The sequence below is a fragment of the Oncorhynchus kisutch genome, unplaced genomic scaffold (genome assembly GCF_002021735.2).
Source record: "Oncorhynchus kisutch isolate 150728-3 unplaced genomic scaffold, Okis_V2 scaffold3536, whole genome shotgun sequence".
NCBI lineage: Eukaryota > Metazoa > Chordata > Actinopteri > Salmoniformes > Salmonidae > Oncorhynchus > Oncorhynchus kisutch.
In genome coordinates this window covers 1-11525 of record NW_022265481.1, presented here as the reverse complement: position 1 = coordinate 11525, position 11525 = coordinate 1, and the positions used below count along the sequence as shown (strand labels likewise).

Below are 11525 nucleotides of genomic sequence, written 5' to 3'. Positions count from 1 at the left end.
ACGTCCACATATTCTAGGTCGGAACCATCCAGGGTGGTGATGCTAGTCGGGCATGCGGGTGCAGGCAGCGACCGGTTGAAAAGTATGCATTTGGTTTTACTAGCGTTTAAGAGCAGTTGGGAGGCCACGGAAGGAGTGTTGTATGGCATTGAAGCTTGTTTGGAGGTTAGATAGCACAGTGTCCAAAGACGGGCCGAAGGTATATAGAATGGTGTCGTCTGCATAGAGGTGGATCAGGGAATCGCCCGCAGCAAGAGCAACATCATTGATATACAGAGAGAAAAGAGTCGGCCCGAGAATTGAACCCTGTGGCACCCCCATAGAGACTGCCAGAGGACCCAGACAGCATGCCCTCCGATTTGACGCACTGAACTCTGTCTGCAAAGTAATTGGTGAACCAGGCAAGGCAGTCATCCGAAAAACCGAGGCTCCTGAGTCTGCCGATAAGAATATGGTGATTGACAGAGTCGAAAGCCTTGGCAAGGTCGATGAAGACGGCTGCACAGTACTGTCTTTTATCGATGGCGGTTATGATATCGTTTAGTACCTTGAGTGTGGCTGAGGTGCACCCATGACCGGCTCGGAAACCAGATTGCACAGCGGAGAAGGTGCGGTGGGATTCGAGATGGTCAGTGACCTGTTTGTTGACTTGGCTTTCGAAGACCTTAGATAGGCAGGGCAGGATGGATATAGGTCTGTAACAGTTTGGGTCCAGGGTGTCTCCCCCTTTGAAGAGGGGGATGACTGCGGCAGCTTTCCAATCCTTGGGGATCTCAGACGATATGAAAGAGAGGTTGAACAGGCTGGTAATTGGGGTTGCGACAATGGTGGCTGATAGTTTCAGAAATAGAGGGTCCAGATTGTCAAGCCCAGCTGATGTGTACGGGTCCAGGTTTTGCAGCTCTTTCAGAACATCTGCTATCTGGATTTGGTTAAAGGAGAACCTGGAGAGGCTTGGGCGAGGAGCTGCGGGGGGGGGGGCGGAGCTGTTGGCCGAGGTTAAAGTAGCCAGGCGGAAGGCATGGCCAGCCGTTGAGAAATGCTTATTGAAGTTTTCGATAATCATGGATTATCAGTGGTGACCGTGTTACCTAGCCTCAGTGCAGTGGGCAGCTGGGAGGAGGTGCTCTTGTTCTCCATGGACTTCACGGTGTCCCAGAACTTTTTGGAGTTGGAGCTACAGGATGCAAACTTCTGCCTGAAGAAGCTGGCCTTAGCTTTCCTGACTGACTGCGTGTATTGGTTCCGGACTTCCCTGAACAGTTGCATATTACGGGGGACTATTCGATGCTATTGCAGTCCGCCACAGGATGTTTTTGTGCTGGTCGAGGGCCGTCAGGTCTGGGGTGAACCAAGGGCTGTATCTGTTCTTAGTTCTGCATTTTTTGAACGGAGCATGCTTATCTAAAATGGTGAGGAAGTTACTTTTAAAGAATGACCAGGCATCCTCAACTGACGGGATGAGGTCGATGTCCTTCCAGGATACCCGGGCCAGGTCGATTAGAAAGGCCTGCTCACAGAAGTGTTTTAGGGAGCGTTTGACAGTGATGAGGGGTGGTCGTTTGACTGCGGCTCCGTAGCGGATACAGGCAATGAGGCAGTGATCGCTGAGATCCTGGTTGAAGACAGCGGAGGTGTATTTGGAGGGCCAGTTGGTCAGGATGACGTCTATGAGGGTGCCCTTGTTTACAGAGTTAGGGTTGTACCTGGTGGGTTCCTTGATGATTTGTGTGAGATTGAGGGCATCTAGCTTAGATTGTAGGACTGGCGAGGTGTTAAGCATATCCCAGTTTAGGTCACCTAACAGAACAAACTCTGAAGCTAGATGGGGGGGCGATCAATTCACAAATGGTGTCCAGGGCACAGCTGGGAGCTGAGGGGGGTCGGTAGCAGGCGGCAACCGTGAGAGACTTATTTCTGGAGAGAGTAATTTTCATAATTAGTAGTTCGAACTGTTTGGGTATGGACCTGGAAAGTATGACATTACTTTGCAGGCTATCTCTGCAGTAAACTGCAACTCCGCCCCCCTTTGGCAGTTCTATCTTGACGGAAGATGTTATAGTTGGGTATGGAAATCTCTGAATTTTGGTGGCCTTCCTGAGCCAGGATTCAGACACAGCAAGGACATCAGGGTTAGCAGAGTGTGCTAAAGCAGTGAGTAAAACAAACTTAGGGAGGAGGCTTCTGATGTTGACATGCATGAAACCAAGGCTTTTTCGATCACAGAAGTCAACAAATGAGGGTGCCTGGGGACATGCAGGGCCTGGGTTTACCTCCACATCACCCGCGGAACAGAGAAGGAGTAGTATGAGGGTGCGGCTAAAGGCTATCAAAACTGGTCGCCTAGAGCGTTGGGGACAGAGAATAAGAGGAGCAGGTTTCTGGGCATGGTAGAATATATTCAGGGCATAATGCGCAGACAGGGGTATGGTGGGGTGCGGGTACAGCGGAGGTAAGCCCAGGCACTGGGTGATGATGAGGGAGGTTGTATCTCTGGACATGCTGGTAGTAATGGGTGAGGTCACCGCATGTGTGGGAGGTGGGACAAAGGAGTTATCAGGGGCGTGAAGAGTGGAACTAGGGGCTCCATTGTGAACTAAAACAATGATAACTAACCTGAACAACAGTATACAAGGCATATTGACATTTGAGAGAGACATACAGCGAGGCATACAGTAATCACAGGTGTTGAATTGGGAAAGCTAGCTAAAACAGTAGGTGAGACAACAGCTAATCAGCTAGCACAACAACAGCAGGTAAAATGGCGTAGACTAGGCAACGGGGCCAACAGATAGAACAAACAAGCAGAATGGAGTACCGTGATTAATGGACAGTCCAGCGTGCATCAGCTATGTAGCCAAGAGATCAGTGTCCAGGGGGCAGCGGTGGATGGGGCAGGGAAGCTGGCCTGGCGAGTGTTATCCAGGTTAAAAAAATACTAACAATGACTAAATAGCTTGTAGCTAGTTAGCTGGTTAGCTTCTGGAGGTTCTTGAGTGTGTTCTAAAAATAAATAAAAAATAATAGCGATTCCGTATCACATTGGGTGAGGCAGGTTTCCGGAAGGTATAAACAAATTAAAAGTCAAAAGAGATAAAAAGTAAATATGGGTCCGGTGAGCGTTTGAGACGCGGCGATTCAGGCGGTTAGCAGGCCTGTGCTAACAAGCTAACAGTTTGTAGGCCCGGGCTAGACAAGGTAGCAGTTAGCGGGCCGGAGCTGGACAAGCTAGCAGTTAGCAGGCCGAATTAGCAAGCAGGGAGATAGCGAGGGCTAGAGAGTTAGCCTTTGGGGGACGTCGCGATGGGGTGAGTCTGTTTATTCCTCTTCATGCGATGACATCGGTAGACCGGTCGTGGGCCCGGGTATTGTAGCTCAGGAGTAGCACAGGTGCTACGGCCAGGCTAGCTTCAAGCTAAGTGGGTGGAAACGCTAGCCAGGAGTAATCCGAGGTTGCGGTTTAGCTAGATAGCTAGCTGCTGAAAAATCCAGCTGAAAGATGTTCCGTTTGCGGTGGGAATCCGGGGATGAAAAATAAATAGGTCCGTTGGGCTCTGGTTAAAGTCGCGTTGTACGAACAGGCGAGAGCTTTCCGAACTACAGGTTAGCTGATGACCGGTTAGCTGGAGACCGCTAGCATACCCGCTGGTTAGCTGGCTAGCTTCAGTTGGGGGGGTCCCGAAGTAAATATAAATACTTTAGGAAAAATAGCTACATTGGGTGAGTCGGGTTGCAGGAGAGTATTTGGAAGCTTAGGGTTTAGCAAAATGTTTTCAAAGAGATATGTGGAGAAAAAAAATAAACGATATATAGAGGGACACGACAGGACAGGACGACCTACTGCTACGCCATCTTGGGCTAATTACGGGGTATTATGGGGTATTGTGTATAGTACCCATTAAAACTAGCGGTCACATCAAGCAGCTGTAATGACAGAAAATAATCTACATTTTAGTTTGTTTTACCTTGGATTATATTGCCATTTATTTGGATATATCCATTACAATGACCCTGATAAATGAATTTGCCTGGCTCAGAGAAGCTGTCAGTCTGGTCACATTCATACAGATCGCACGGAGGAGGTCCCCCAAAAAACGGCAACATTGATCCACAGGTCGGAGAGGTAGACAGCAAGGTTTAGACAAACCTCAACTGTTTCAAACCAAATGTTAGCCTCTGGGCATTGGGAAATATTGAATATTACAAAATGCTTCCGCCCGGTTTCGAACCGGGGACCTTTCGCGTGTGAGGCAAAAGTGATAACCACTACACTACGGAAACCTAATGAGTGGAATTCAAAGGGTGTGGCTGACTTTGGCTGGGTGGGACGTTTATCGCTCTCAGAACCTAATGAAATCAGAAATTACTTAGTCCATTAATTAAGCAATAAGGCTTGAGAAGCCTGGAATTATTGTGTGCAACCGTCTCTTGGAAGAGGCTTGGTGGTTCAAAACTTCTTCCATTTAAGAGTGATGGAAGCCACTGTGTTCTTGGGTACCTTCAATGCTGCAGAAATGACCAATCATTTGAATTTACCACAGGTGGACTCCAATCAAGTTGAAGAAACATCTAAGGATGATCAATGGAAACAGGATGAACCTGAGCTCAATTTCCAGCCTCATAGCAAAGGGTCTGAAAGCGTATGTAAATACGTTTTTTTTTTAAATATTTTTTTCATTAATAAAAACTTTATGTTATCGCTTTGTCATTATGGGGTATTGTGTATAGTAACCATTAACAACTAGCGGTCACATCAAGCAGCTGTAATGACAGAAAATAATCTAGGTAGACTGCAAGGTTTAGACAAAACTCAACTGTTTCAAACCAAATGCTAGCCTCTGGGCATTGGGAAATATTGAATATTACAAAATGTTTCCGCACGGTTTCGAACCGGGGACCTTTCGCATGTGAGGCGAACGTGATAACCACTACACTACGGAAACCTAACGTGTGGAAAACTAAGGGTGTGACTGACTTTCGCGTGTGAGGCGAACGTGATAACCACTACACTACTGAAACTACAATACAAAAAGAGGAAGTCGTGGAAAATATTAGGAATGCCCACAAGTCTACCTCACATAATATCCCAAATTGAGTATCACAGAAAGAGCCATAATACCCATTAAAAACTAGCGGTCAAACAGGAAAATGGTTCCAATCGTTTTTCCACCATTCATATTCCCCACGGGGGATTTTAAAAACACTTGAAATAAGGGCTGTGTTCTTGTCAGCTTACCCTGGCATGGTAAACTATTTGAATCATTATGGACCTCAGACCACACGTAGCAGGAATGTATTCAGAGCGCCCAAGCTAGCCACACATGCAGAGTGCGTTACGCGACTAAAAAAGGTATGTCTGAATAGCAAATATTGAGAAGTGCGAAGGAAAAGCATGAATTCCGAAATTGGGACCGAGTCCTAAGTGAATAGGCTTACTGTCCAATTTTTTAAAATATGTTTCCGCCCGGTCTCGAACCGGGGACCTTTCGCGTGTTAAGTGAACGTGATAACCACTACACTACGGAAACCTAATGAGTGGAATTCAAAGGGTGTGACTGACTTTGGCTGGGTGGGACATTTATCGCTCTCAGAACCTAATGAAATCAGAAATTACTTAGTCCATTAATTAAGCAATAAGGCTTGAGAAGCCGGGAATTATTGTGTGCCGCCGGCTCTTGGAAGAGGCTTGGTGGTTCAAAACTTCTTCCATTTAAGAGTGATGGAAGCCACTGTGTTCTTGGGTACCTTCAATGCTGCAGAAATGACCAATCATTTGAATTTACCACAGGTGGACTCCAATCAAGTTGAAGAAACATCTAAGGATGATCAATGGAAACAGGACGGACCTGAGCTCAATTTCCAGCCTCATAGCAAAGGGTCTGAAAACGTATGTAAATACGTTTTTTTTTAAATATTTTTTTCATTAATAAAAACTATATGTTATCGCTTTGTCATTATGGGGTATTGTGTATAGTACCCATTAAAAACTAGCGGTCACATCAAGCAGCTGTAATGACAGATAACAATCTACATTTTAGTTTGTTTTACCTTGGATTATATTGCCATTTATTTGGATATATCCATTACAATGAACCTGATAAATGAATTTGCCTGGCTCAGAGAAGCTGTCAGTCTGGTCACATTCATACAGATCGCACGGAGGAGGTCCCCCAAAAAACGGCAACATTGATCCACAGGTCGGAGAGGTAGACAGCAAGGTTTAGACAAACCTCAACTGTTTAAAACCAAATGTTAGCCTCTGGGCATTGGGAAATATTGAATATTACAAAATGCTTCCGCCCGGTTTCGAACCAGGGACCTTTTGCATGTGAGGCGAACGTGATAACCACTACACTACGGAAACCTAATGAGTGGAATTCAAAGGGTGTGGCTGACTTTGGCTGGGTGGGACGTTTATCGCTCTCAGAACCTAATGAAATCAGAAATTACTTAGTCCATTAATTAAGCAATAAGGCTTGAGAAGCCGGGAATTATTGTGTGCCGCCGGCTCTTGGAAGAGGCTTGGTGGTTCAAAACTTCTTCCATTAAGAGTGATGGAAGCCACTGTGTTCTTGGGTACCTTCAATGCTGCAGAAATGACCAATCATTTGAATTTACCACAGGTGGACTCCAATCAAGTTGAAGAAACATCTAAGGATGATCAATGGAAACAGGATGAACCTGAGCTCAATTTCCAGCCTCATAGCAAAGGGTCTGAAAACGTATGTAAATACGTTTTTTTTTAAATATTTTTTTCATTAATAAAAACTATATGTTATCGCTTTGTCATTATGGGGTATTGTGTATAGTACCCATTAACAACTAGCGGTCACATCAAGCAGCTGTAATGACAGAAAATAATCTAGGTAGACTGCAAGGTTTAGACAAAACTCAACTGTTTCAAACCAAATGCTAGCCTCTGGGCATTGGGAAATATTGAATATTACAAAAAGTTTCCGCACGGTTTCGAACCGGGGACCTTTCGCATGTGAGGCGAACGTGATAACCACTACACTACGGAAACCTAATGTGTGGAAAATTAAGGGTGTGACTGACTTTCGCGTGTGAGGCGAACGTGATAACCACTACACTACTGAAACTACAATACAAAAAGAGGAAGTCGTGGAAAATATTAGGAATGCCCACAAGTCTACCTCACATAATATCCCAAATTGAGTACCACAGAAAGAGCCATAATACCCATTAAAAACTAGCGGTCAAACAGGAAAATGGTTCCAATCGTTTTTCCACCATTCATATTCCCCACGGGGGATTTTAAAAACACTTGAAATAAGGTCTGTGTTTCTTGTCAGCTTACCCTGGCATGGTAAACTATTTGAATCATTATGGACCTCAGACCACACGTAGCAGGAATGTATTCAGAGCGCCCAAGTTAGCCACACATGCAGAGTGCGTTACGCGACTAAAAAAGGTATGTCTGAATAGCAAACATTGAGAAGTGCGAAGGAAAAGCATGAATTCTGAAATTGGGACCGAGTCCTAAGTGAATAGGCTTACTGTCCAATTTTTTTAAGTATGTTTCCGCCCGGTCTCGAACCGGGGACCTTTCGCGTGTTAAGCGAACATGATAACCACTACACTACAGAAACCTAATGAGTGGAATTCAAAGTGTGTGACTGACTTTGCCTGGGTGGGACATTTATTGCTCTCAGAACCTAATGAAATCAGAAATTACTTAGTCCATTAATTAAGCAATAAGGCTTGAGAAGCCGGGAATTATTGTGTGCCGCCGGCTCTTGGAAGAGGCTTGGTGGTTCAAAACTTCTTCCATTTAAGAGTGATGGAAGCCACTGTGTTCTTGGGTACCTTCAATGCTGCAGAAATGACCAATCATTTGAATTTACCACAGGTGGACTCCAATCAAGTTAAAGAAATAGCTAAGGATGATCAATGGAAACAGGATGGACCTGAGCTCAATTTCCAGCCTCATAGCAAAGGGTCTGAAAACGTATGTAAATAAGTTTTTTTTTAAATATTTTTTTCATTAATAAAACTATATGTTATCGCTTTGTCATTATGGGGTATTGTGTATAGTACCCATTAAAAACTAGCGGTCACATCAAGCAGCTGTAATGACAGAAAATAATCTAGGTAGACTGCAAGGTTTAGACAAAACTCAACTGTTTCAAACCAAATGCTAGCCTCTGGGCATTGGGAAATATTGAATATTACAAAATGTTTCCGCACGGTTTCGAACCGGGGACCTGTCACGTGTGAGTCGAACGTGATAACCACTACACTACGGAAACCTAATGTGTGGAAAACTAAGGGTGTGACTGACTTTCGCGTGTGAGAAGAACGTGATAACCACTACACTACTGAAACTACAATACAAAAAGAGGAAGTCGTGGAAAATATTAGGAATGCCCACAAGTCTACCTCACATAATATCCCAAATTGAGTACCACAGAAAGAGCCATAATACCCATTAAAAACTAGCGGTCAAACAGGAAAATGGTTCCAATCGTTTTTCCACCATTCATATTCCCCACGGGGGATTTTAAAAACACTTGAAATAAGGTCTGTGTTTCTTGTCAGCTTACCCTGGCATGGTAAACTATTTGAATCATTATGGACCTCAGACCACACGTAGCAGGAATGTATTCAGAGCGCCCAAGTTAGCCACACATGCAGAGTGCGTTACGCGACTAAAAAAGGTATGTCTGAATAGCAAACATTGAGAAGTGTGAAGGAAAAGCATGAATTCTGAAATTGGGACCGAGTCCTAAGTGAATAGGCTTACTGTCCAATTTTTTTAAATATCTTTCCGCCCGGTCTCGAACCGGGGACCTTTCGCGTGTTAAGCGAACATGATAACCACTACACTACAGAAACCTAATGAGTGGAATTCAAAGGGTGTGACTGACTTTGGCTGGGTGGGACATTTATTGCTCTCAGAACCTAATGAAATCAGAAATTACTTAGTCCATTAATTAAGCAATAAGGCTTGAGAAGCCGGGAATTATTGTGTGCCGCCGGCTCTTGGAAGAGGCTTGGTGGTTCAAAACTTCTTCCATTTAAGAGTGATGGAAGCCACTGTGTTCTTGGGTACCTTCAATGCTGCAGAATGACCAATCATTTGAATTTACCACAGGTGGACTCCAATCAAGTTAAAGAAATAGCTACGGATGATCAATGGAAACAGGATGGACCTGAGCTCAATTTCCAGCCTCATAGCAAAGGTCTGAAAACGTATGTAAATAAGTTTTTTTTAAATATTTTTTCATTAATAAAAACTATATGTTATCGCTTTGTCATTATGGGGTATTGTGTATAGTACCCATTAAAAACTAGCGGTCACATCAAGCAGCTGTAATGACAGAAAATAATCTAGGTAGACTGCAAGGTTTAGACAAAACTCAACTGTTTCAAACCAAATGCTAGCCTCTGGGCATTGGGAACTATTGAATATTACAAATGTTTCCGCACGGTTTCGAACCGGGGACCCTGTCTGCGTGTGAGTCGAACGTGATAACCACTACACTGCGGAAACCTAATGTGTGGAAAACTAAGGGTGTGACTGACTTTCGCGTGTGAGAAGAACGTGATAACCACTACACTACTGAAACTACAATACAAAAAGAGGAAGTCGTGGAAATATTAGGAATGCCCACAAGTCTACCTCACATAATATCCCAAAATTGAGTACCACAGAAAGAGCCATAATACCCATTAAAACTAGCGGTCAAACAGAAAATGGTTCCAATCGTTTTTCCACCATTCATATTCCCCACGGGGATTTAAAAACACTTGAAGTAAGGGCTGTGTTTCTTGTCAGCTTACCCTGGCATGGTAAACTATTTGAATCATTATTGACCTCAGACCACACGTAGCAGGAATGTATTCAGAGCGCCCAAGTTAGCCACACATGCAGAGTGCGTTACGCGACTAAAAAAGGTATGTCTGAATAGCAAATATTGAGAAGTGCGAAGGAAAAGCATGAATTCTGAAATTGGGACCGAGTCCTAAGTGAATAGGCTTACTGTCCAATTTTTTAATATGTTTCCGCCCGGTCTCGAACCGGGGACCTTTCACGTGTCAAGCGAACGTGATAACCACTACACTACAGACCTAATGAGTAGAATTCAAAGGGTGTGAACTGACTTTGGCTGGGTGGGACCAATTTATCGCTCTCAGAACGTAAATGAAATCAGAAATTACTTAGTCCTTAATTAAGCATAAGGCTTGAGAAGCCGGGAATTATGGTGTGCCGGCCGGCTCTTGGAAGAGGCTGGTGGTTCAAAACTTCTTCCATTTAAGAGTGATGGAAGCCACTGTGTTCTTGGGTACCTTCAATGCTGCAGAAATGACCAATCATTGAATTTACCACAGGTGGACTCCAATCAAGTTAAGAATAGCTAAGGATGATCAATGGAAACAGGATGGACCTGAGCTCAATTTCCAGCCTCATAGCAAAGGTCTGAAAACGTATGTATATACGTTTTTTTATTAAATATTTTTTTCATTAATAAAAACTATATGTTATCGCTTTGTCATATATGGGTATTGTGTATAGTACCCATTAACACTAGCGGTCACATCAAGCAGCTGTAATGACAGAAAATAATCTAGGTAGACTGCAAGGTTTAGACAAAACTCAACCTGTTTCAAACCAAATGCTAGCCTCTGGGCACTGGGAAATATTGAATATTACAAAATGTTTCCGCACGGTTTCGAACGGGACCTGTCGCGTGTGACGGCGAACGTGATAACCACTACACTACGGAAACCTAATGTGTGGAAAACTAAGGGTGTGACTGACTTTCGTGTGTGTGAGGCGAACGTGATAACCACTACACTACTGAAACTACAATACAAAAAGAGGAAGTCGTGGAAAATATTAGGAATGCCCACAAGTCTACCTCACATAATATCCCAAATTGAGTACCACAGAAAGAGCCATAATAACCATTAAAAACTAGCGGTCAAACAGGAAAATGGTTCCAATCGTTTTTCCACCATTCATATTCCCCACAGGGGATTTTAAAAACACTTGAAGTAAGGGCTGTGTTCTTGTCAGCTTACCCTGGCATGGTAAACTATTTGAATCATTATGGACCTCAGACCACACGTAGCAGGAATGTATCAGAGCGCCCAAGCTAGCACACATGCAGAGTGCGTTACGCGACTAAAAAAGGTATGTCTGATAGCAAATATTGAGAAGTGCGAAGGGAAAAAGCATGAATTCTGAAATTGGGACCGAGTCCTAATGTGAATAGGGCTTATGTCCAATTTTTTTAAATATCTTCCGCCCGGTCTTAAACCGGGGACCTTTCGCGTGTTAAGCGAACATGATAACCACTACACTACAGACCTAATGAGTGGAATTCAAAGGGTGGACTGACTTTGGCTGGGTGGGACATATCGCTCTCAGAATAATGAAATCAGAATTACTTAGTCCATTAATTAAGCAATAAGGCTGAGAAGCCGGGACTTATTGTGTGCCGCGGCTCTTGGAAGAGGCTGGTGGTTCAAAACTCTTCCATTTAAGAGTGATGGAAGCC

At 44.0% G+C, this 11525-nt stretch overlaps 8 non-coding genes across 8 annotated transcripts; all 8 read right to left on the bottom strand.

The window, feature by feature from the left end:
* Window positions 1-4208: 4208 nt before the first annotated feature.
* On the bottom strand, window positions 4209-4281 carry trnav-cac (transfer RNA valine (anticodon CAC)). The gene has a single exon. It is a non-coding gene; the product is annotated as a tRNA-Val (tRNA).
* A 589-nt stretch (window positions 4282-4870) lies between these two features.
* On the bottom strand, window positions 4871-4943 carry trnav-cac (transfer RNA valine (anticodon CAC)). Its single transcript has one exon. It is a non-coding gene; the product is annotated as a tRNA-Val (tRNA).
* A 512-nt stretch (window positions 4944-5455) lies between these two features.
* Window positions 5456-5528, bottom strand: trnav-aac (transfer RNA valine (anticodon AAC)). The gene has a single exon. It is a non-coding gene; the product is annotated as a tRNA-Val (tRNA).
* Window positions 5529-6291: 763 nt separating this feature from the next.
* On the bottom strand, window positions 6292-6364 carry trnav-cac (transfer RNA valine (anticodon CAC)). Its single transcript has one exon. It is a non-coding gene; the product is annotated as a tRNA-Val (tRNA).
* Window positions 6365-6951: 587 nt separating this feature from the next.
* On the bottom strand, window positions 6952-7024 carry trnav-cac (transfer RNA valine (anticodon CAC)). Its single transcript has one exon. It is a non-coding gene; the product is annotated as a tRNA-Val (tRNA).
* Window positions 7025-7537: 513 nt separating this feature from the next.
* On the bottom strand, window positions 7538-7610 carry trnav-aac (transfer RNA valine (anticodon AAC)). Its single transcript has one exon. It is a non-coding gene; the product is annotated as a tRNA-Val (tRNA).
* Window positions 7611-8783: 1173 nt separating this feature from the next.
* On the bottom strand, window positions 8784-8856 carry trnav-aac (transfer RNA valine (anticodon AAC)). The gene has a single exon. It is a non-coding gene; the product is annotated as a tRNA-Val (tRNA).
* A 1165-nt stretch (window positions 8857-10021) lies between these two features.
* Window positions 10022-10092, bottom strand: trnav-gac (transfer RNA valine (anticodon GAC)). Its single transcript has one exon. It is a non-coding gene; the product is annotated as a tRNA-Val (tRNA).
* Window positions 10093-11525: the final 1433 nt, after the last annotated feature.